The sequence below is a fragment of the Tursiops truncatus genome, chromosome 5 (assembly GCF_011762595.2).
Source record: "Tursiops truncatus isolate mTurTru1 chromosome 5, mTurTru1.mat.Y, whole genome shotgun sequence".
Classification (NCBI taxonomy): Eukaryota; Metazoa; Chordata; class Mammalia; order Artiodactyla; family Delphinidae; genus Tursiops; species Tursiops truncatus.
The window spans coordinates 78,881,652-78,908,963 of record NC_047038.1 but is presented as its reverse complement, the minus strand read 5'-3'; positions in this window follow the sequence as shown (position 1 = coordinate 78,908,963).

Sequence of the window (27,312 nt, the reverse complement as noted above, 5' to 3'; positions counted from 1 at the left end):
TCAGAGACCTAATTGATTAGTCATGGAGTCCTGGAAAAATCGTATATAGTCTGAGACTTGGGCTAGTCTTCTCATTGAGGAATATTATGTTTACCTTGTTGGAATGTCTGTAGAGCTAACAATATTGGAGAATCTAGAAAAGTCTAACTGAAAGCAGTTTATAAGAAACAAAATTCATTTCAAAAATATAGTTGAGTTAAATAGCTGAGTCCATTAAAATATAAATAATAATTCATTTATTATGTAAATACTACTAGTAAATTGGGGTTGATGTGTTAAAACATGCAAGACTGAATGGAAAAAGAGGGTGGAGAAGACAACACTGTTGAAACTGATCAAAATTCTACTAACAGGGCTAATATTTTCCAATTTTTCATAAGTTATTTGATTTGGAAATTCTTTAATGTAAAAATGATACACATGAAAACTTTCTGCTTTCAGCTCAGCTTCTCCCAATATGAAACTTAAACATATGAAGTATTTCATGAAATTATTTAAATATTTTTTGACAATGAGAACAAAAAAGGGAAGGGCCATGAATATAAGAACATCAGTTGTTATAAGTATATTTGCAAATATGATCCATGATACTTGATCAATAGAAATACATTCATAAATATTCAGAACTGGAAGTGACCTTAATTTTTATTGCAACCATCTAATTTTACCAGTTTAAAATGCCAAAGCTCAGAGAGATTAAATTGCCCTAGTTATGTCTCGAGTATATGGTAGAAAATGCAATCAATCAATCAATTAATTAAAATAAAACCATTTTTGTAACATGCATACTATTGCACCAGTTTATAGTGCAGTAACATTGCCAATATGTTGCAGAGTTTTTGTTAAGCTCAAATGAATTAATTAGGGCATGCTCAGAAGAATGTCCTACTCATAGGAAAATCTCAGTACACATTAGAGTTGATGGAGGTAATGATGATATTGATGATGATCGAAATTGTGACAACTATGAGAAACAGTCCCATCACCACAGGAATCCTCCTGCTCACGTGCTGTATCAGTACACTTGATGCCAATGTATATGTGTGTGGTAAATTGCTTAATGGCCACAAATTCCTTTCAGCCCAGTATGCATGTCACTTTGTAACTTGGCATTGCTGATCCATCCAGCCGGCAGGCCTTCTGATTTTCTTCAATCAGCTAAATCTGATGGAACTAATACTGTGTGATTTCTGCAGTCTAGGCCACAAGAGACCCCTTGGCACCTGCACATTTGCCATCTTTAACATTTCCCTGAGATGGCCATGTATGGAAGGCAATGAGGAGCTTAATGGAAAATGAGAGGCCAAGTGGTACAGCAAATAACAGCCAGTTCCATCTGTCAGTGTGACTCTGTCCATCTTATATGTTCTATTCCAGCCCACTCTCCAGCTGACTACAGTCACTCAGCCAATGCAACAGAATTCATGAGAAACATTTTCATTGTTGTGTAAACCACTAAATTTTAGGATAGTGTGACACATAGCAATAGATTAATAAATTCAAGAGAAGCTTGACTTTCGTTAACTTTATTTTGATATGATTTTTAAAGTCTATACTTTTTAAGCAGAAAATTACATTTATCTTTTCTAAATCACAGTGACACAGCAGAGAGCTGAACAAAAATTTATGTTTTTGGCAAAGTGTTTACTTATTTACTCTGGCATGGATATGAATCAATAATAATAAATACATATAATGTAACACTTTATAACAAACACCTTTTACAGTAAAAATATAAGTGAATTCAACTTAAATGGCTTTCTTCTATGTCACTTTTTTCAGGGCCAGAACAGTTGAAATGTATCGGAGAAATGTGAAGGATAGTTAACAGTATACATTATGTAAACATATTGTTAGCTAAGCAGCTTTCTATTGCATATGAAGTATTGACATTATTCAAAAGAATCTATAATGCAGTGGTTGAACTTTTCAACATAAATGTTTTATTTTAGAAGAGCTTTCAATTCACAAAGAAGTTGTGAATATAACATAGAGTTATCATATAACCCAAACCCAATGTCCCCTGTTATTGATGTTGTATATATGATTGTACCCTATATATAAACAATCAATATATGCAATGTTGTATATTGTAATGTTGTATAAGAAATGTAACTTATGTTACTAATTTACGCTTCTTAAAACTAATGCCCCAATATTGAGATATTAAGCAAAGTCCATGCTTTATTCAGACTTCTTTAGTTTTACCTAATTTCCTTTTTCTGTTCCAAGATTTCATTCAGGACACTACGTTACATTTAGTCTCTATGTCTCCTTAGGCTTTCTTCCTGTGATAGTTCCTCAGACTTTCATTGTGTCTGAAGTTGCGAGTAGTACTGGTTACATATTTTGTAGACTCTCCCTCCATTGGAATTGCTCTGATGTTTTTCTTATTAGTTTGGGGTTATGTGTTTTTAAAAGGAAGATCACAGGCTAAAGTTCCATTTTATCATGTACCAGGAGTAAATGCTGTCAAGATGATATATTACTGAAGGTGTTAAATTTGATCACCTGGCTGAGATAGCATTTTTCAGATTTCTCCACTGCAAAGTTACTCCCCTACCCTCAACACCCTCTTGCCTTTCATACTGTACACTTTGAAAGGAAGTCACAGTGCACAAATTTAAGGAGTGGATAATTATGCTCCTTCACCCTGAGAACAGAATATCCACACAAATTATTTGAAATTCTTTTTTTGCTTGGTGAGGTTTGTTTCTTCTGCCTCATTCATTCATTCAATTATGACCCATCAGTATGGACTCACGTATATTTATTTTACACCTTGGGTTATAATCCAATACTACTTTATTCATTTTGTTGTTCATTTGGCTTCTGTGTCCCTTTGACGTACCCAAAAACCCATGTAGGGTTTTTGTCTCTTTTGTTCTTGTTTACTGAGTACTGTCTTAATTTCTGTCACTACGAGATATTCCAGGCTCATCTTGAATATTTCCTGCCTCAGTCCCAGAACCATTCTTCTAAAGGAGCCCTGCTTCCTTTAATTGGAGACTGCTATTAGAAATCAAGATCTGGACTCTACGAGTGGTTGTCATTACTTCCAGGCACTCTAGAGCAAGGAAATATATGTGTGTATACTAACCTGTGCACGTGCACACACGTATAAATATATACATCACCATCTTTTTCTATATTCAACTAAAAATGTATTCATATTGATATCACAAAGTCCAACTGATTTCCACATGGATTATTCAAACCCTTTTTTATTTCTTACTTACAAGTAACTACCACTCCAATAGTGGGGAAAGTGACCCCCATCATACGTCTTTCATATACAATCAATTACAGAATACAGACAGCCCCCGACTTAACAATGGTTCAGTTTACAATTTTTCAGTCTTATGATGGTGTGAAAATGATATTCATTTAGTAGAAAATGTACTTTGAACTTTGATCTTTTCCTGGGCTAGCAATATACGGTAGATACTCTTTGGTGATGCTGAGCAGTGCCAGCCACACCTCCCAGCCAGCCGTGAGATCACAGCGTAAACAACTGATAGATTTGCAACCATTATATACCAATACAAACATTGTGTTTTTCAGTTTCAGTATACTACTCAATAAATTATTTGACACTTTATGATAAAATAAGTTTTGTGTTAGATGATTTTGCTCAACTGTATGCTAAATCTAAGTGTTCTGAGCATGTTTAAGGTAGGCTAGCCTCTACTAAGAAGTTTGTGGGTTAGGTGTATTAAATGTGTTTTCAACTTAACATTTTCAACTTACAATGGGTTTATAGGGATTTTTCCCATTGAGGTAGATCTGTACATTTATAGTAGTATTAGAATTGTTAACTTGTACCCTCATGGGAAATAGTTTTACCAGCTAGAGTACAGTGGTTATGAGTAACTCTTTTAATTAATTTGTATATAGCCTTTAGTCTTACAGATTCAACTCATTCCAAATGACTTAGACTTAGGTCTGCATCTTTTTCCCCACCCCATTCAGTGAGGTTGTTTCATATATTTGTAATAGATTATTTTGTAACATACTGCATTGCATACTGGGATTCCCCAACCTCCTCAATGATTAAAAAAAAAAAATTTGTATGCCTAAAGGTTTGTTCTTTGTGCTATAGAATTATATGGGCTTTGACATATACATAATGAAATATCTCAACCATTACAGTGTCGTATAGAATAGACTCACTACCAAAAAAAAAAAATTCCACTGTTTTACCAATACAACCATGCCTCCTCCCTCAAACCCCTTGTGATTTCTTATCTGATTACAGTTTCTGATTATTTCAGAATCTCATGTAATGGAAATCCTGCAATATGTAGCATTTTCCAACTTACTTTTTTCTGTTAGCAGTATGCACTTAACATTCATCCATGTCTCTTTGTGACTTAATAACTCATTTTTTAAAATCACTGGCTTCTAAAAATATTCTATCAATTAGATGTACATCCTATACAATGAAATATTATTTATTTTTTTAACTATTGAAGGGCGTCTTGGTAACTTAAATTTTGGGTGATTATGAATAAAGCAGCTATAGATATCCACATGCCAATTTTTACGTACAAAGTTTCAAATCCATTGGGTATATACTCAGGAACATGGATGCTAAATTGTAGGGTAAGAATATATTTATTTTTGTAAGAAGTTGCCAAATTGTTTTACAACGTGGCTCTACCATTTTTGCATTCACATCAGAAAATAATGAGTCCCTTTTACTCCACAATTTAGCCAGCATTGATAATATAATTTTAAAATTTTATCTTAGCTATTCTAGGTTTACAGTGGTATCTCACTGTTTCAATTTACATTTCCTTAATGAAAAATGATTTTAGCGAAGTGTAATTAGCATCTTTAGGGAAAAAATAATGAGCATCTTCTCATATTCATGTTTGGTAACCATATATTCTCTTTGGTGAGGTATCAGTTGAGTTTTGGCGTTTTTTTCCCATTTTAATCTTTTTTTTTTGGTCTTATTTTTGATTTTTAAGAGTTTTCTTTTTATTTGAAAGAGGAAGTTTTGAGCTGTCTGGAGTAGGAGGAGTGGACTTTCCCAGGTAGGAAAAGTATGAAGTCTTTTCTCCTGGAGATTAAGCTTTTGCTTTCAAGAATGTTCTGCTTATTTTACAATAATTACCTTTCTCCTTTTTCAGCCAGAGCTATGAGGGAGGGGAGAACAGGAATCTTTCTTTGCTTTTTATCATGATATGCTTGTGAAGTTACTGGAAGTCAAACCCATGAAAGTAAAACTGAGTCTGTGGGAGGTGAAACCCACAAATGTGTGGGGGACTGCATCTCCCAGGAGTTTCTCACCCTCACACTAGTCCATGCTCAGACTCCATCAAGTTGTTAAAATTACGATTTAAGTCTTCTTCCCAAGTTGTGGCTCTAGGGTTTCTGCTTCAGGTAAGCAGATCTCGCCTGTGATTCTTTATATTTTCCCTTCAGAATTTGCAATGGTTGTTGGTTCTGTGATCATAGTTCTTTGAGTAGTCCAAAAAGTTGTTCAATTTCAGTTTAATTTTTTTATTGTAAGGATAGTTTTGATAATTTCAGAGCTCTTTGCATATTACAGCTGAAATCAGAAATCCAGTGTTGAAATTTAAAAAAAGCCCTGATACTCTTTTCATGAAGAGAAAAAAGAGTATTACTAGTATTGAAAATATTTTAACCTATTAAAATATAATTTATTCAAATTGTCAAAAATGTCTTTTGCATTAATAAGTTGGGCTAGGTATTTTTTATTAGATTATTTACATTTGAACATAAAAAATGATTACCTATATGGAAATCTTTAATAAGTTGAATTTAAAGAAACTTTGATTCTTTTATGAAGGCCAACTAGTAACAATATCCATTTTGCTAGCCAAAATGGATAAATAAATTAATCTCAATCTCTTTTTAATTCAAGGGATCTATTTGTGACAGCAGTGGGTATCCAGGTTATGCCCTTGTGGTTTATGACTTTTAATACCTTGTGTTTATGTTGTCAAAGCCATTTCAGTATTATAATTGCTTTTACAAATTTTATGCCATGTAGAAGTACTGTGAAGAATATTTAGAAATACACTTCTGATATTTACATTTTTTATATTGAAATTGTTTGTATTTGGATGTTCTAACGTTGTATTATAAACTTTATGCAAATAATTGCATGGGTTGGAAATTTTACTAATTAGTAAAAACCCAATAAAAGACCTCTTGTAAAAAGCAGAAAGACTACACAGGTGAATAGATTTTGGTTTAAAAAAGCTTATAAATTATAGCTATAAATAAGAGAGTATATGTTATTCTTGAAATCTTACCTTACTATAACAAGTTCATAAGAATTTTTCATTAATTTATTCCTTGAGGGTAGAAATAAGTTTTCTTCAGGCATTTTTCATTATCTTTGTTGAAGTACAAGAAAAATGAATCAGGGTAATAACTTATATGAAAGGATCCAGATTACTCTGTGAGCTAAATGAATAGAGACCAAATCTTTAATCTTTGAGTATTCATGTTTACTGAAGAATTGTTACATAGTATACCCTTAATAAGTGTTGATTGAATAAAAGAATGAACTGATTGAGCTATTAGAAAATATATTTCTATTCCTCCATCTCAAAATGAGGAAATACATTACAGTAAGCTAAGAGTTCCTAAATAATATTATTATGGAAGGTAAAATACCCCAACTGTGCTATGAATATAATTGCATATTAAGAGTTCGTTTTCTCTAGAAACCATTAAATTAGTTCAAGAAATTTACCTTTAATGCAAGAGAAATGAAAAATCTTAGATTCTAGAAAAAAATTGAAAATTAAAATTTTACTGGAAAAATCAGCAAAAACATGATTTTGTCTTAAGTAAAACAGTATAGTGAGCAATGGAAAAAAAGATTCATATGGAAAGTTAAAATGTTAACATTCATTTCTCGGTGACTAACAGAGCAAATAGATCTTAAAAAGTGAGTTAAAATATTTCAGGGCACTTTCTCTAAGGTAAACATATTTAACAACTGTATATTACCAGAAAGGAAAGGAAATACATTCCAGGGGCCATTTAATCATAGGTTACTCCTATGGTAAAATATTCCCATTGGTTATTTAATATTACCTCAAATCATATCTGGTGAAATGGGACATGTAATTCCATGGACAACCTGGTCAAGTGGGAACAAAATATAAACTTTGTCTGAAATTGCAAAGATTATTTCTGATGGGGTACCAAAATGAGAAATTCAGAGAGCTTGAAGTGAAGATGTTGATTCAAGTAGGGAAGACTCAAATAGGAAAGAAAAAGGCACTCAGACTCTTCTGACTTATTTTGTAATGTTCTCAGTCTAATTCATATTCTAATTGCTATTTGGAATAATACTGTTTGATAGTATAAATTTAATTTTGATAAAAAACAACAACAACACTGATATGGATGATCAGATATATTGTAGAATTGAATTAAAACCTACAAATGAAGTTCTTTTAATAGAAGCTTATTGGCCAGTAGAAGAACTATTAACTATTGATTAGTTAATAACCAATTAATTGTTATATTGAATTAATCTATTGATACCTTTCATAAAGTTCAAAAATCAAACTAAAAGAATTGTCAAGCTTTTACAAGATTAGTAAAAACTTTGTACTGGTAAACTGAAATACTTCTTTTTTTTTTTTTTTTTTTTTGCGGTATGTGGGCCTCTCACTGTTGTGGCCTCTCCCGTTGCAGAGCACAGGCTCCGGACGCGCAGGCTCAGCGGCCATGGCTCACGGACCTAGCCGGTCTGCGGCATGTGGGATCTTCCCGGATCGGGGCACGAACCCATGTTCCCTGCATCGGCAGGTGGACTCTCAACCACTGCACCACCAGGGAAGCCCTGAAATACTTCTTTAAAGCAATATATGCATCTCATTTGACACAAATGATTCTTATTTTCATGAGTATCCTTTTGCTTTTATGTTCTATAAATTGTGCAAAAGATACCAGAAAAGAAATAATCATGAGCAAGTTATAATGACAAATCCTTGACCAAGAGTTAGAGCTTGAATTGTAGAGATACTGTAGATTATCTGAGTATGAGAAGCTCTATCTTTATCTCTGGCCATGTGTAGATGTCTGGTTATTAATTCTTGTCCAAGGTAAGGACAATGGAATTTATATGCTGCTTAAGGACTTAAGCTCTCCTGGCAACCCCAGAGGTCAGTTTCTTTACTGATGGCTTGCAAATGGTCTGTGTCCCAATTGTACCTCTGGAATTTTAATTTCTGAAATTGATTGAGTGCCAACACAGAGAGATCAGTGCTATTGAAAAAAGAACTTATTACTTACAGTTCTCAAGAGGAGGAAGCATGCCTTGCCATGCAGCTCCACATGGAGAAGCACCAGGCTTGATTATGAAGCAGAAGGAACAAGGAAATCATGGCCTAGACCTTTATTATTATGTTTTCTGTGGGAAAGGTAAGGCAGGGAATGGAAATGACTTAGAATTGGCCAGTCTGAATAATGTCTTTGGGCACTAGGCTATAGTAGTCATCTCTTGTGGTCTGATATCAGGCCCTGGGATGATTTAGGGTAGGGGAAATACTGGCTTGGTGTGTGAGAGATAAAGGAGGTGGCCTTGGAGTTGGTTTTCTTGCATATGAATTTTGTGTTCACAGTGAAATTGGTATCTTGGAAATTAGCTAGCTTTGGGAGGGGCAGTCTCTCCCCAACCAACTAACACTGCCCCACCCCAAATATCAAAGCACCATAAGATATGGAAAATAAAAAACATGATTAATACAGTCCAACCAACTAGAAAAGTCTGGCTTGATCTGATGGCCAAAGGGACTTAAATGTACCTACTGAAAGTTTTTTCCTTTGAGTTCTCCCAAAGCCAAGATCCTGGTCCTAGATATTGACATAGATAACATCCCAAGCTGGAGACAGTCTACTCTGCTCCAGCCCAACCCCTGGTATACTTGCATGTTGATGTCGCTTAGTTCTCCAATGCTTTCCAGTCCTCTCTTTTGCTGCACCATATCCTTTGCCTTTAAATAAAAGCCTTATACAAGTACATTTTGTGGGATCTGGTGGGTTCTTTCATATATATAAAATAAAAATTAAATCATGCATATGATGTGAACTTGAAAATATAGCAAAAGAAAGTATCCAAATTGAGACTCAAAGGGAAAAACTAAAATATGAGAAAATGAAAGATCCTCACTCTCATGGGGAAAAAAAAATCAAGCAGCAAATGGAGTAATTGGAGACCTAGAAGAGAAAAAAAAGGGGAATGTAGAAAAGAGCATCAAAAACAACTTAAATAATGGCTTAGAGTTTTGTAAGTTTAATGAAATCAGTAAACTAAAAACCCAAGAAACTCACTGAAGCAGAAACGGGACAATCAGCAAGGCACAACATATTTGAATTGTGCAAACCAATGCTAGAAATAATCCTAAAGCACTTAGAGATTTATGTTCCTGGTGATAAAAGGTAAGAAATTATGTAGACTTTTCCTCAGAAACGATGTAACACAGAAGAAAACAGAATTGTATCTATAAAGGACAGGAACAAACATGTAAACCAAGAAACAATAGTTAACTATAATTCTATATCCAGCTAAATAATCTTTTGAAAAATGAGGTAAAATAAAAATATTTCAGAATTGAAAAGCTGATAAAATTCATCAGCCAACTTGCACTATTAGAAATATTAAACATAGTTCTTCAAGTGAATAGAAAAATCATACAAGTGAAAAATTGAATATACACAAAGTAACAAAGAGTACTAAATAAGGTAAATATATGGAGAAAAATATATATGACATTTTTATAATGTTTACTATTTTCAAGTGGTAATATATTATTAAAAGAATAATTAAAACAATGTGTTATGTGATCTGTGACATAGGTAGAAGTGGCAACATAGTATAGTAGGAGAAAATTAAGATGTATATGGTATAGCAATATTAAAATATATTTTGTTAATTTAAGGATGCATCTTGCAGATTCCTAGAAGAAAATTATTATAAAAAGAGGTATGGATAATAAGTAGCATTTTAGCATTCTAAAATGGAATGCTAAAATTGCTCAGTTAATCCAAGTGATGTTAGGAAAAGAAAAAGGAAAAAAAAAGAACAAAGACTAGACAGTGCAAATAGAAAACATATATAGCAAGATGGTGGACTTTAATCCAAACATAGGGATAATTTAAATGGTCTAAATACTCTAAATAAAAGGCAGATTGTCAAATTGGATAAAAAGCATGACCTAGCAACATGCTATCTAGAGGAAACCTGCATTGAGTATAAATACACAGCTAGGTAAAAAGTAAAAAGGTGAAAAAACTATAATATGTTAAAAATAATCCTAAGAAGACTGGAAGAACTATATTAATATTAGACCATGTATTCTTTTAGACAAACCGTATTTCTAAAGAGGGACATTCATGATTATAAAAGTGATAATTCATCAATAAAATGAAATATACTTAAATATGTATGTTCCTCTTAAGAGTTTCAAACATATAAATGGTAGAAATGGAAAATTTTCCTCTTCGCTTCTAGGTTTTTTGGCTTGTCTAACAATTAAATTGACATAAGACAGATTAACAGGAGAAAAGCAAATTTAATTTTGTACAAATGGGAGCCCATAAAGATGAGACTCCCCAAGCTAACCAAAGCAGGCATCTTTTATACCTTTTAGACAAGGAAACAATAATTTGTGAGAAATTGACAAAACAAAGGGATTTGGGCTTTGGGTAGTAAATTAGTGAAAAAAGTAACAGGTTTGTTTATGCAGCCTTTTCAGCCTTGAATTCCCTATCTTTAGCTATAAGGATACCTTCTACCTTCCTGATATACGGAAGGTTGTTTCACATGGGAGATTTATTTCCTACTTTCAGGGGGATAAAGGAGGATCAGAGTGTCCTTTTTGCATGGTTGTTTCTTAGTAATTTTAATTCAAAATAATCAATGTGCCAAAGTGGCATATTTTGGGGTGTCATATTCTGCTCTCCTTTAAGACAAATTACTGGCAAAACTGAAAGGAGACCTAGATATGTCCATAACTATAAGTGAAAGTTGCAATTCCTATCTCAACTCCTATCTCAAATAGACAGACTGTGAGTGCACATGGAATATTAATCTACATAGACAATATATATGGGCCATAAAAATACCCCAATAAATTTCAAAGAATTAAAGTCAAATATATATTTCTCAGACCACTAAAGAATTAAGTAGCCTAAAATAATAAAATAATGATCACTTAAATAATACTTATGTATAGCCCATGGGCCAAAGAAGAAATCAAAATAATAATTATAAAATATTTTTAATTTAATGGAATAAACAACTTATCAAAATTTGTTGGATTCCCCTAAAGCAGTGCTTCATGAATATAAATTTTAAAATTAATTACATATAAGTAAATGCTTACATTTGTAAAAAAGAATTATCTAGAATCATTGATCTAAGCTTTAACCGTAGAAAGGCAAAACAAAAAGAACAAATCAAACACAAAGTATGTAAAAGGAAAGAAATAATAAAAGTAAGAGCAGAATATGAATTAAAATAGAGAACTTATTAAATCAATGATAGATTTTTGAAAATGTCATTAAAATGGATAAATTTCTAGCTAGACCAGTCCCTTTCACACAAAATTTTGAAAGATTTAAAATCTATTTTTAAAGTTTTTTTTTAATGTAACTGATCTTATATATCTGACTTTGCTAACTATATATTATGTTTGGAAGAAATCCTCAGATAATTTTTGTAGGCCTTGATTTTCTTACAAAACTACATTTGAGACAGTCTGATTTAAATTAATGGCAGAAAAGAGCAAAACATCACACTAACAATGTCAAGAAGAAATCATCCTATATGTCCTGCAGATACAGAGAATATTGGGAACAATTTCTTACTACTGACTTTGCTTAGAAGAAATGGGCATGGGAATGTAAACTAACACAGCCACATTGAAAACAGTGTGGAAGTTCCTCAAAAATAATTAAAAATAGAGCTGCCACATGATCCAGCAATTTCACTTCTGGGTGTTTATCCTAAAGAAATGAAATCCCTGTATCAAAAGGACCTCTACCCTCATCTTCATTGCATCATTTCAGATAAACTATATAGTCAACTATGAAAAGAAGGAAATCCTGCTATTTACAACAACATTGATGAACCTTGAGGGCATTACGCTAAGTGAAAAAATAGAAGCTAGCAAGTAATCATATGTCCAAAAACTGCAACCATTAAAATACAGAACAATCTAGATACACCATTTAGTGGAACAAGCAAAGTGCAGAAAGGTGTGAAACATTTGTGTAAAATTTTTGAAAGTATGTGTATCTGTTGTTTGTTTTCCACTGGACCCGTATATAGGAAACTATTAACTGTTGCCACCTTTGGAGAGAGTTTAGAGATTTGGGGATCAGAGGGTAGGAAGAAGAGATTTTCATTTTTCATTCCTTTTGGCATTGTTTCATTTTTACAAACCATGTGCCTGTGTTATTTTTCACGTGCATTATTTTTATTTTAAAAAAATATAAAATAAATGAAGTATAATCAAAAACTAAAAAAAATAATTTATGTTCTTCTATGTGGTTTCTTGTATTTAACACTATACTTTATTTGAAATTTACCTCAGAAAAAGGTAAAGATAGGTAAAGATCTAAAATCTAAAATGATACTTTCCCAAGTTGTCAATTTTTTCAGCACCCTTTTTTCTTAATTCTTTCTCATTGATTTGCAATGCTTTTTTTTTTAATTTCATGTTGCTTTTATGCCCATAGTAAGGTTGGTTTTAGAGTTATTAGTTATGAGACATTGATGCTGTCTGGTTCTAGAGCCATTACTGTGCTGTACAGTTACTGTAGTTTTAAAATACATCTTAATATACATTAAAACAACAACAACAAAAAGGACAAATTCCTATAAAACACACTGTAGAAAAACCAACACAAATAGAAATATAAAAACTGTATATTATAGTGCATGTCATATACATATACACATATATATGCATATACAAATGCCATATAGGAGTGTCTGTATTCATATATGTGTGCATGTGTGTATATACATATAATTGCCACATATATGAAAGTCAATTTGTAATTTTTTAAATTACCACCAAACAAAATCACTGGTGAATTTGTCAAATATTTAAAGAATAAATATTGTAAATTCTAGACAAACTCTTTCAAACAGGAGGAAAAAACAGTTATCAAGTCATTTTGCGAGGTAAGTTTGTTATTAAAAAATATACGTTATAAGGAAACAAAACTGTAGACTAATACTCTTTGTGAGCCTACTTTTTAAAATATTAGAAAATAGAATCCAGTAATATATAATAGCATGTAATATACTGTAACCAAGTAAGCCTTACTCAGGAATTCAAAGTCAATTTAACATTCTAAAAATAATGCATGTAATTCACCATATTCATTGAATAAAGAGAAATTTATATAATCACTAAATGCAGAAAAAGCACGTGGCAATATATGAACATAGTTCTACCCAAATTGATCTATCACTTCAACATAATTCCAAACAAACTCTCAGCAAGTGTTTTTCTTAGGAAATTGAGAAGCTGATGCTAAAATTCATGTTGAAATGCAAAGGATTTTGAATGCCAACCTAATTTTGAAGAAGAACAAAATCATAACACATACTCTACCTGGTTTCAAAACTTATTACAAAGTTAAATTAATATAGACAATATGGTACTGATGTTAGGATAGACATGGATATCAATGGAACACAATAGAGTCCAAAATTTAACTTTCACATATATAATTAAATGATTTTTGACAAGAGTTCTAAGAAAATTGAATAGGGGAAAAAATACAGTTGACCCTTGAACAACCTCTGGGGTTAGGGGAACTGACCCTCACCTAGTGGAATATCCATGTATAAATTTACAGTTGGCCCTTCGTGTCCATGGTTCTGCATCTGTAAATTCAACCAACTGTGGATCATGTGGTACTGTACTACGTATTCATTGAAAAATATCTGCGTATAAGTGAACCCATGCAATTCAAACCCGTGTTGTTCAACGGTCAACTGCAGTATTTTTAATAAACAATACTACCACAATTGGATGGCTTTATGAGAAAAAATGAATTTCAATCTTGCCTAATACCACACACTGATTATCTCAAATGGATCATAAACCTAAATGTAAAAGATAAAACTAGAAACTTTTAAAGAAAAAACACAAAGGAAAATCTTTTTGACCTTATGAAAAACAAGGATTTCTGATTCAGGACATAAAAATAAGCATTAAAAAGGAAAAAATAGCTAAATTGTACTTAATCAAAATTAAAAAAAAAAACTAATCCAAATTTAAAAGTTTAAGGATGTCTTCTAAACAGAATGGTAAAATTAAAACAAATGGCGCTACTAAATGAAAGCAAATGGAGGAACTGGGGCACCCAAGTATTGCTGGTGAGAAAATAAAATGTTACAGCCATTTTGGAAAACAGTTTGGCAAGCTCTTACACATTTAAATAACCCAGCAATTTCAGTCCTAGATACGTATCCAGGCAAATGAAAGATTATGTTTAAACACATTTTGCTGCCAATGCTAATAGCTTGTCCATAATAGTCACAAACTGGAAATGCAACTAGTGTTCATCAACAGATGACTGGATAAATGGACTACTCATAAATGGATATAACATACAATAAATGTATATTCATACAATGGAATACTACTTAGCAATAAAGAGGCAGAAACTAATAATGCACAAAACAACATAATTATATCTCAAAAATCATTTTGTTGAGTGAAAGAAGCCAGATACAAAGATATTTATTATTATTGTAGAATTCTATTTCTATGCAATTCTAGAACAGAAAAAATTAATGTGAATATTTTATATCTTAATTATAATAGTGTAACATTAGAATGTACATTTGACAAAACATATCAAATTATAAACTTAATTGAACTTCCCTCTTGGTCCAGTGGTTAAGACTCCGTGCTTCCAATGCAGGGAGTGTGGGTTCAATCCCTGGTCAGGGAACTAAGATCCCACATGCCCCATGGAGCAACCAAAAAACGTTTGTATAAAAAAAATTATAAACAACATGTTTGCATTTTACTGTGTCAATTATATCCAGATAAAATTGATATCATGTATCAGGTGTCCCATATCTTTAAGAAATTTGGTACTATTTATAAAGGCATAATGCCACCTTCAAGGGCTATGATCAATTGCAAAAGATCACATAAGAAAAACTCTAGATTTATCACTCATCTTAGCAGCAATGTAAATTGCATTTTTATAATTTCCAGAGGATGTAGATATGCTCTTTCTTGCTCACTAATAGATATTTTTAGTCTCCATAGGAAACATAGGAAACACAGGAGACTATTTCAGCAGCTTCTCAGGAAAGCTTCCTACAGTAAAATAGTGTTTATTGCTGTTTTAGGTGGAAACATAGTTAAGTATCAGAATAGATGTTCCTACAATCCAGTCGAGTTGCTCTCTCTTCAGAAGTGGCTATCCATTATTTTCAGACTCCAGTGACTTGGTCTTATTTATTAATCAAGTTCTCTCTGAGTCTGCTTCTTTATTTGTGCCTCTCCACTACTCTTGCCTCTAATACTAAGGGCATCTTCTACATTTGCTTATATCTTTTGTTATCTGTGTCTCACTTTTAAAATATTCCCAATACATGGTATGCTTTTTTAAAAAAATTATCCAATATGCTTATTATTAACGCATTATTTATATTTATATTTCATTCCATAGATTGTAGGTCTCAAGTGTTGACAGCTCTGTCTTCTTTACGATTTATGTATATGTTAATATGTATATATGACTTTATGTATATAATACATAATAGATATACAAAAAGTCTATCTCTGCAATGAGTGATTTAGAAGACAGTGTAACCTATATGTGAAAACTCTCAAGTTTTATGTAATCATTTATATAATAGTGAACTGATTTCACTTTTGAAATACTCATAAGGTTTAGCTTTATTTTTTTCTTTATTATAAGAATTACTAGTTATGCTGAGGTATATCCACACATACAGACTGGGACACACATAGCTAAAAACTACATGCTAACATGATAAAAAATGTCATATATATATGAAATATTATATATATATAGACATGTTATATAGATATGGAAAAGAAGAAGAAAATTGAGTTTCCCAAATTAAAGTAATACTTGACTGTTTTGTGGAAGACTTTTTCAGTTAGGATGTCTTATATTTTCAATTAGAATAGAATGTCTAGCTTGTTAGGAGAGAAAATCTTTTCCAAAATATCTTTTAAAGGGATTTCTATTTATATTAGGTATACAACATCACAGAAGCAAGTTGTGCCATTTCTCCCATCTTTGCAAATTTACTTCAATGTGAATTATTTTTCATTAGAATGTCTCATCTTTCTGGCCAGTTTCCATCAGCTTTTGTGAGTTCTGATGATTCATAAGTTCCTTCCAATCCATGGAATGAACATAAAAAAATATTAAACATCAGAAGCAGGCTAAACTCCACATAAAGGCAACATCACTTTTGTTTAAGAAATAATTTATTACCACTCTGCACTTCAAAGTAATTTAAAAAATTGACTCAGTGAACAAGTCATAATTCTTACGAAGAAGGTAAACATTGTTATACTTTTAACAAGAGTGAAAACTAAGGCTAAGAATTTGAGTCTTCAAAAAAGATGAAAAATAATACCTGACTCTCCTTATCAGCTTTGGTTCATTATATATGACTCCAACATCTTTCTTATTACTCTATTCACAACCTATATAACCTCCTTTTAGTCAGCAGTACTAAGTGCATTAACAGATATCTCAAAGCTTGTATTTTTTTCCGATATGATTCACAGCCTAACAAAATTTTGTACAGGTGGTAGATCTTCACATAAGTACATTGTCTTTGATTCACATTATGCCAATTAAATTCAACAAACATTTTTGAGTTATAATATGTGTCAGACACTGTGGGAAATGCTTGGGATAAAAATATAAATGTGGAATGCTGTTTGCTCTCAAGGGCACACAGTCAAGGATAAAGAGAGTGATAGAAGTAAATCATTGGGATAAAATGTGATGAGTACAATTTTGCCAGTATTTTCAAAATAGAATATTGACACAGATTACAAGTGATCAACTTGAATGCATAAGGTATATTTTCAAAGAAAAGATGTTTTACATGGAACATAAAATAGGAGTAGGTTTTTTCCAAATGGGAGCAAAATGAGATTGGGAGATTGGTGAGCAAAGAAGTGTATTTCAGGAGGCAGAACAGCATGTGCCAAACTAGAAGTATGTTAGACAGCCAAAGGGACTGTGGAGTTTTGGTCTTGACTGAAATGTAGACAATATTTATGTAGCAAAGGCAAATTAGGCAAAGGAGACATTTTGGAGTGTAGCTTATGATATTCTAATAAGTCCTCAATCAGTGGTCCCACTGAGAACATTAAAAACCAATCAGGAGTAGCAAGGTCATATTTCTATTTTGATTCAATCTTTGTTGAAGATAGATAATAGATTATGAGACTGTGGATAAGGACAAGAGTGGAGCTTACTGTGCTTTAGGTGGGAGATGATGAAAATCTAAATTAAGTCATTGGTAGTTGGAAGGGGGTGATATTTACAGATACTAACATAGTAAAATCATATAGGATTCAATGCCCCATGAGATGTGGTAGGAGAAGGGATGGAGGTTTAGGGGTCTCCTGCAATCATGGGTTAAATAAAATAAATGGTTTACTGAAAATGGAAATATAGGAGGATGAGTGAGTTGAGAAGAAAGATTATAAGCTTGATTTTGGATGTGTTGACCTGGAATCTACACATTAAAAAGCGTTTTGGGGCTTCCCTGGTGGCGCAGTAGTTGAGAGTCCGCCTGCCGATGCAGGGGACACGGGTTCGTGCCCCGGTCCGGGAAGATCCCACATGCCGCGGAGCGGCTGGGCCCGTGAGCCATGGCCGCTGAGCCTGCGCGTCCGGAGCCTGTGCTCCGCAACGAGAGAGGCCCCAACAGGCCTGCGTACCACAAAAAAAAAAAGCATTTTGGTAATTGGCAGTTACTGTTTACTGTGCATTTGTGGATGAAATGCTTGAACAGTTTACCGAATCTGGAAGTTTTAGTGTATCAGCCTCATGTTTCATTTGTATGAAAATTTTAACTAAGCAAATTATTTTTAGTTTGACTTATTAGTGCTGCTTAATACAGGTATTTAGATGATTATACTGGCCCTACTGAACAAGACTTTTGTTTTGTCTATTGTTTCTAGTGTTTAATGTTTCTTTTTGATATATTGTTACAGAACACAAAAGTTGAGTGGAGGAAAATCATATTTGTTTTCAACAATTTTGAAATCACTTGGAGCTAAATTCTCTCAGGTTGGATGTGAAATGAAAAGTAAAATTTTGAAAAGCCTGATGCAAGGGAGAAAAAGGAAACATTTGTTTCCATTATAGTCAGAACTATCTTCTCACCTTCTTCCCAATGGCAATTACATTGCATCCTGTGACTGCAGAAAAGTGCTAATTTCATTAAATTAAAATTTGACATGAAAGGCTTTACAGGTAAATGCATCGCTGAATGTTACTATTTCAAAAAGCAGAACTAAAGAAAAAAGTTGCTTGCATCTAATATGGCTGTGCTCCCATTGACCATAATATTAACACCTCATTAAACTGACAAAGTTTAGGAAAGGCTGAGTTCACTTCATTGCTACTGTTATTTAGCTGGATATGAATTTCATTAAAATCATTATTGGTGAATTTTATTTATATAAATCATTGAAAAGTATGCTTTCTCTTCATGTACAATGTAACTCCTCCACCTACCAACCCAGTGCAGGCAAACAGCAACAACCTTCTCTTAATATCTGGAGGGGAAGTACAAAACTATTTTCTTACTAGATTATTTTAAGATATGAAAAGATGTTAGGTATTTGTCCCAAATCCTCAAAATGTCTTATTTTACCTGTGATACATTTTTTTAGGTAATTGCTATATCAATAAACAGAGAAGCAATCACTCATTTGGTTTAGTAAATAGCTTTAAATCTATGAATTATATTTTATATCATTAGAAAGTTATGTCTGAGTAAATAAAACTGGGAAAATGAAAAGTGCTTGATGATATGATCACAGTACTTTGATTGGAACTGAGTTCCTTTAGGATTGAGATTTGATGAATACTTTATTTAAATATGCCCAGGATGGTTGAGTCATTGCAGGACTCTTAACACTCCCAGTTGAGATCTGTCTTTAGTAAGGAGACTGCCTTCTTTCCCCACTGCCATCTCTGAGGTGACATCCATTCTTCCAAGTAGAATTAATCTTAAAAGTGATTCCTTTTGCTGGTTTGCTTTAATACTTTGACCTACCATGAAAACATTATAACTTGAACTGGCATGTATTTAATTTTTCAAAACTCTGTTGTTTCTTCTTGACAAGTAAAGCTATTCCTATTCAGAAAATATCCACATACCTCAGGTGACATTAAATAATGGAATCTCTACAGCACTATTACTGATCGCTGAGAAAAGACACAAATCCATCCTTACTTTGACCAAAATATATAAACACACATTTTAAACTATATTTTTATTTTTAAAAGCCAAAGTAAATCAACCTACACTCATGTCACTCTGTGATCAATTTTTTTTTTCTTTCCCCCCCCATAAAGAGGCCTACAGTTTCTCAAGATATCAGTAAGTAAATCCATAGCCTGGAATAGAATTCATTAATCACCTTAGATTTCTTTTTTTAACAATCACTCACACATTGTCCAAGATACCTGATCTCCTGTTTAACAAAATCACAACCAAGCGAACAAAAGTGACACAGAAATCCAACAGTGGAAAAATAAGTCCATTAGACTTGGAAAGAGATCATCATTTTCTAGCTGCTATGAGAATTTTGAAAATAGCAGACATTAAAGAGAAAAATCCTAAGACAGTGTCTAGTGGCAAGTGGTGTCTCTATGGCCATAAGGCAGTGTTTCAGCCAAATGTAAATGCCAGTAAACAGAGAATAAGTGAAAGATATACTTTTCTTCATAGAAAAGCAATGAAATGGGGCAAATTATACATATTTCCAATGCCTTCCCATTTTTTTCTACATGTCCACAGAAATATATACTTGGGAACTTACTCTATTTTTACATAAATAAAAATCCTTAGAAGCATCATTTTTTTCACTAATATTTTACAGAAATTCAGTGAAATGAGCAAATCTCTCTCTATTCTTCCTCTGTTTATACATTTATCTTTCTTGAATTGAGTAATCAACCCCCAGCAAGAAAGTATATCTTATCAAATAACAAAATTCATGAATACATAAACATTAAAAATAATTTTTAAAAGAGGCACTAACACCCTTGATACCTATAGAGAAAGCTTTACAAATATACGATTTGTTTGAGAAAGACTGTAAGTGATTTTGTTTTAAGCTTAATTTAATTTACCTTTGTTCAAACAAGGTAATTGATAACGTTGAAATACTTATAATCCAAAACAAGTCCTTATGAATTTGAAAAGATTAACTTGTACCACCATCTTAATATGGAATCTAATAAGATTGTTCACATGGACAAGAGAAAGCTGAATATACTTGCAAATATTCTGTATTTAGTATGGATACAGATATAGATGTTTAATCTTGGGAAAAATACTTGGATCAAAGTGGGGAAATTCGGAACAAACTTATGAATTGGGAGTCTCTAAGTAAGAATTTTTGGAAGTTGTTATACTTGATGCAATTCTGAAAAGGTTCATCTTTGACCAATACGGCCAATTCTAGTCAAACCTGAAAAGGATTGCCAAAAAGACCCAGAGTACATGACATCTGGGGACAAAGTAGAGTGTTTACAAAGTTTATTATTGAGAGAAGGTTGTCTCATAGAGAAAACCTAAGAGAAAAAGGTTAGGGATTTAAATCCAAATAGCGTTAACAATTAAATGAAGTTCAAAAGCTCTATCTAGTTAACTAGTTCTTGTGTTTAAAGAGAAAAAGAGTTGAACAGTTTAGGCATGGTGGAAAGCCAACAGTTCTGATATTGAATAAATTATGAAGACTGACCTGATTTTCTACTTCGTTCCACAGAAGCGGCTTTTATGTTTCAGAACTGGATCACATCAGGATAAAGAGTCTAATTTCAACCTTATAGTCTATTATTGGTTTTACTACATCATTTAGGGGTAAATCCTAAATATCTGAGACTCACAACTTCATATCAATTTTACGGGGCAAGCTGAGTGGCATGAATAAAGACTTAGAGCTAGAGCAATATGAATATTTTGTTCTCATTTTAGGTTGTTAGTGAAAGGTGGGCCAAGTGAGGGGTACCACTTCAAATTTTTTTTATTTTTAAAAATCCAATTATTTGAGATCTTTTACTTCTTAAAAATTTCTTATTCAAGAGGTGGCCTAATTCATTTGAGCTGCATGAATAGCCTAGGAAAAATGATTCAGACTTCAATGTATTAGAGTGAGTTCAAAGAAGTAGTTTACAAAAGATTCCAGAAGAATAGGGCCGTAGCCATGCAGGGAATGGAGTATAAGTACAGGCTAAGTTAAAGCTAGAATTCGCCATAGATACAGGCTCATCCTCAGACAATAGGCTTGCACTTTGTGGATGGAACTTGTCTCAAGCAGGAAAAGTCTCTCTCTCTTTCTCTCTCTCTCTTCCCTCCCCCACCTTCCTATTCCTCCTCATGCCAAGATTTGAATTTGAGTAATTGCTAAAACAGAGTTTCCTTAGTTAGGGGTGTCATAATAGTGTGCCCCTCATGCAAGGAGCCTTGAAGCCATTCTGGAGTCAGGATGGGGTTTATTTCCATCATGGATGAATAATACAAATTACTAAAGTATAATGTAAAAGTCTAACTTGCTGAATTTATATCAGTCTCAGGGACTACTTCACTTTCTTAACATCAACCTTTCACCAGAAAACATTTTGCATGACTCAGATGTAGATCAGCTCCAGTATGTTACAGGGAATCATCTTCCATTTATTTATTCCTTTAGAGTTTCCCTTCATGCTCAGAAAAGAATGCACATGAAGGCTGTCTCTTTTTGACCAGCGTGGTAGGGGTGGTATTCAGCGAGTGCCACTGAAGGTAAAAAGCAAAACAAAACAAAACTTTATCGAAGAAGTTAGGGTCAAGAAGGTTAATAGATCCTCGTCCCAGAGAACTTCCTCTGTAAGTAACAACAATAAAGGGTTTAATATATTTAGGGAGACAGATAGAATTTTATTGCACTTCAGTGGTTTTGTATTTGAAATTTTTAAACTTTCTAAATTTATTTAGCAACTAAATGGAGATTAACAGCATATAAATATCGAATGGTAAAATTTAGACAGCACTTTTATAGACATTATGCAGTTTGATCCTCAAAAATTACTGTTTTTGATAGAGCAGATTAAAAAAAGAGTACTTTGAGAGATGATTCAATATGGTTAGGCATTTCAGGATGTTTTGTCTTATACCACATCTCAAAAAGATTAACTTTGCAAACAGAAAATCCTAGGGGACGAAAACTTTCCTAAAACCAAAATCAAATAAGAAAATTAACAAATCATTTTCTTTGTTTTTTGTACCTCTAACCATATAATAATGCTGCGTAAATATCAATGATGATTTCTAATGTGTAATTAACTAATGGGAAGTTATTTTTTTTCTTGAAGATTTTATCATTTACTTGTGGTTCCTTGTTTTTTAGAGAGGGAAATTTTTGCTATTGATTCTTATTTTCCTTTATTTGGTAATGTCATGGAAATGAAAAACCTGTGCTAACTTTAGCTTACATAGCATAATATATGACTTGCATATATATGACTTGCATAGCATAATATATGACTAATATATTATGTTAAATAGCTTGTAGAAGGGAGCAACAATGAACCACTACAATGACACAAAGTTGTTCTCATTGATAATCTATTAAATGCTCTGCAGGAGGGTAATACACACTGCAAACAGCATTAAAATTTGCAAAATAAGCATCCTTACTAAGCAAGAAACAGGTCACAAAGTATTAATAAACAGAATTAATGAAATGTTCTACAGAAAATAAATACCGGGTCTTGATTTTTCTGATCTTAATTGAAATTCCAAAATTAGGCCAAGATCACCAAACTAAGCTGATATAATGAAAAGCCGTTTTGCAAAGTTCTAATGAGAATAACAAATATTACTTTTTAAATGTAAGATATTATAATACAAAGGGAAATTAATTTTCAAGAAAAAGTGATACTGCTATTTATAGCATAGAGACATAAAAGGCGGGGTCTATAGAAAAGTAGCAGAAGGAACCACAGTTGGCCCTTGAACAACTGGGGGCTTAGGGGGCTGACCCCAAACAGTCCACAATACACATTTAATTTTATAGTCGCCCTTCGTATCCGCAGTTCTGCATCCATGAATTTGAGCAGATCGTGTAGTCCTATAGTCTACGTATTGAAAAAATTCTGCATGTAAGTGGGCCCACAGAGTTCAAGCCAGTGTTGTTCAAAAGTCAACTGAATTATGAATTAGATTTTGGAGTTTAGATAATCCCTTTTTTCCTCATATAAACAGTCGTTCCTTTTGCTGGGGTTTTTTGTTTGTTTCTTTGTTTTTCTTTATTTAGCTGGAGAGACGTATTGTTGGTTATTTGATTAAATGTGCAGATTTCTGGGAAATATTTATTTGCTTCCTTAAACTGCAACTATATCTCCACATGGTAAAAACTGAAATTTTTATGAAATATAGCTGAAATACAGATTGTATGAAACAATATAAGAAATATATTTGCATTTTGTAGGATATGTGGGTTTTTTTTTTAACATCTTTATTGGAGTATAATTGCTTTACAATGTTGTGTTAGTTTCTGCTGTATAACAAAGTGAAGCAGCTATACATATACATATATGCCCAATTCCCCTACCTCTTGCGTCTCCCTCCAACCCTGCCTATCCCACCCATCTAGGTGGTCACAAAGCACTGAGCTGATCTCACTGTGTGATGCAGTTCCTTCCCACTAGCTATATATTTTACACTTGGTAGTGTATATATGTCAACACCACTCTCTCACTTCATCCCTGCTTACCATTCCCCCTGCCCATGTCCTCAAGTCCATTCTCTACATGTGCGTCTTTATTCCTGTCCTGCCCCTAGGTCCTTCAGAAACTTTTTTTTTTTTTTAGGTCCCATGTATATGTGTTTACATACAGTATTTATTTTTCTCTTTCTGACTTACTTCACTCTGTATGACAGACTCTAGGTACTCCACTTCACTACAAATAACTAAATTCCATTTTTTATGGTTGAGTAATATTCCATTGTATATATGTGCCATACCTTCTTTATCCATTCATCTGTTGATGGACACTTAGGTTGCTTCCATGTCCTGGCTATTGTAAATAGAGTTGCAATGAATATTGTGGTACATGATTCTTTTTGAATTATGGTTTTCTCAGGGTATATGCCCAGTAGTGGGATTGCTCAGTCATATGGTAGTTCTATTTTTAGTTCTTTAAGGAATCTCCATACTGTTCTCCATACTGGCAGTATCAATTTACATTCTCACAAACACTGCAAGAGGGTTCCATTTTCTCCACACCCTCTCCAGCATTTATTGTTTGTAGATTTTTTGATGATGGCCATTGGTGTGAGGTGATACCTCATTGTGGTTTTGATTTGCATTTCTCTAATGATAAGTGACGTTGAGGATCTTTTCATGTATTTGTTGGCAATCCATATGTCTTCTTTGGAGAAATATCTATTTAGGTCTTCCACCCATTTTTGGATTGGGTTGTTTGTTTTTTGATATTGAGCTGCATGTGCTGCTTGTATGTTTTGGTGATTAATTCTTTGTCAGTTGCTTGGTTTGCAAATATTTTCTCCCATTCTGAGGGTTGTCTTTTGTCTTGTTTATGGTTTTCTTTGCTGTGCAAAAGCTTTTAAGTTTCATTAAGTCCCATTTGTTTATTTTTGGTTTTACTTCCATTCCTCTAGGAGGTGGGTCAAAAAGGATCTTGCTGTAATTTATATCATAGAGTGTTCTGCCTATGTTTTCCTCTAAGATTTTGATAGTGTCTGGCCTTACATTTAGGCCTTTAATCCATTTTGAGTTTATTTTTGTGTATGTTGTTAGGAAGTGTTCTAATTTTATTCTTTTACATTTAGCTGTCAGGTTTTCCCAGCACCACTTATTGAAGAGCCTGTCTTTTCTCCATTGTATATTCTTGCCTCCTTTATCAAAGGTAAGGTGATCATATGTGTGTGGGTTTATCTCTGGGCTTTCTATCCTGTTCCATTGATCTATATTTCTGTTTTTGTGCCAGTACCATACTGTCTTGATTACTGGAGCTTTGTAGCATAGTCTGAAGTCCAGGACCCTGATTCCTCCAGCTCCGTTTTTCTCTCCCAAGATTCTTTTGGCTATGCGGGGACTTTTGTGTTTCCATACAAACTGTGAAATTTTTTGTTCTAGTTCTGTGAAAAACGTCATTGGTAGTTTGACAGGGATTGCATTCAATCTGTAGATTGCTTTGGGTCATACAGTCATTTTCACAGTGTTGAGTCTTCCTGTCCAAGAACCTGGTATATCTCTACATGTGTTTGTGTCATCTTTGATTCCTTTCATCAGTGTCTTAGAGTTTTCTTCATACAGGTCTTTTGTCTCCTTAGGTAGGTTTATTCCTAGGTATTTTATTCTTTTCTTTGCAGTGGTATTTGGGAGTGTTTCCTTAATTTCTCTTTCAGATTTCTCATCATTAGTGTATAGGAATGCAAGAGATTTCTATGCATTAATTTTGTATTCTGCTACGTTACCAGATTCATTGATTAGCTCCGGTAGTTTTCTGGTAGCATCTTTAGGTTTCTCTATGTATAATATCATGTCATCTGCAAACAGTGACAACATTACTTCTTTTCTGATTTGGATTCCTTTTATTTCTTTTTCTTCTCTGATTTCTTTGGCTAAAACTTCAAAAACTATTTTGAATAATAGTAGTGAGAGTGGGCAACCTTCTGTTGTTCCTGATATTAGTGGAAATGTTTTCAATTTTTCACCATTGAAACTGTGATGTTGGCTGTGTGTTTATCATATATGGCTGTAATTATGTTGAGGTAGATTCCCTCTATGCCTACTTTCTGGAGGGTTTTTATCAAAAATGGGTGTTGAATTTTTTAAAAAGCTTTATCTGCATCTATTGAGATTATCATATGGATTTTATCCTTCAATTAATTATTGTGGTGTATCACATAGATTGATTTGCATATATTGAAGAATCCTTGCATCCCTGAGATAAACCCCACTTGATCATGGTGTATCATCCTTTTAATGTGCTGTTGGATTCTCTTTGCTAGTATTTTGTTGAGGTTTTTTGCATATATGTTTATCAGTGGTATAGTCCTGTAGTTTTCTTTTTTTGTGATATATTTGACTGGTTTTGGTGTCAGGTTGATGGTGGCCTCATAGAATGAGTTTGGGTGTGTTCCTCCCTCTGCTATATTGTGGAAGAGTTTGAGAAAGATAGGTGTTAGGTCTTCTCTAAATGTTTGATAGAATTCGCCTGTGATGCCATCTGGGCCTGGACTTTTGTATGTCGGAAGATTTTTAATCACAGTTTCAATTTCAGTGCTTATGATTGGTCTGTTTATATTTTCTACTTCTTACTGGTTCAGTCTCAGAAGCTTGTGCTTTTCTGAGAATTTGTCCATTTCTTCCATGTTGTCCATTTTATTGGCATATAGTTGCTTGTAGTAATCTCTCATGATCCTTTGTATTTCTGCAGTGTTAGTTGTTAATTCTCCTTTTTCATTTCTAATTCTATTGATTTGAGTCTTCTCCATTTTTTTTCTTGATGAGTCTGGCTAATGGTTTATCAATGTTGTTTATCTTCTCAAAGAACCAGCTTTTAATTTTATTGATCTTTGCTATTGTTTCCTTCATTACTTTTCCTTTTGTTTCTGATCTGATCTTTATGATTCCTTTCCCTCTGCTAACTTTGGGGTTTTTCTGTTCTTCTTTCTCTAATTGCTTTAGGTGTAAGTTTAGGTTGTTTATTTGAGATGTTTCTTGTTTCTTGAGGTAGGATTATATTGCTATAAACTTCCCTCTTAGAACTGTTTTGCTGCATCCCATACATTTTGGATCATCCTCTTTTCATTGTCATTTGTTTCCAGGTATTTTTTGATTTTCTCTTTTATTTCTTCAGTGATCTCTTGGTTATTTAGTAGTGTATTATTTAGCCTCCATGTGTTTGTATTTTTTACAGTTTTTTTCCTGTAATTGATATCTAGTCTCATAGTGTTGTGGTCAGAAGAGATACTTGATATCATTTCAATTTTCCTAAATTTACCAAGGCTTGATTTGTGAC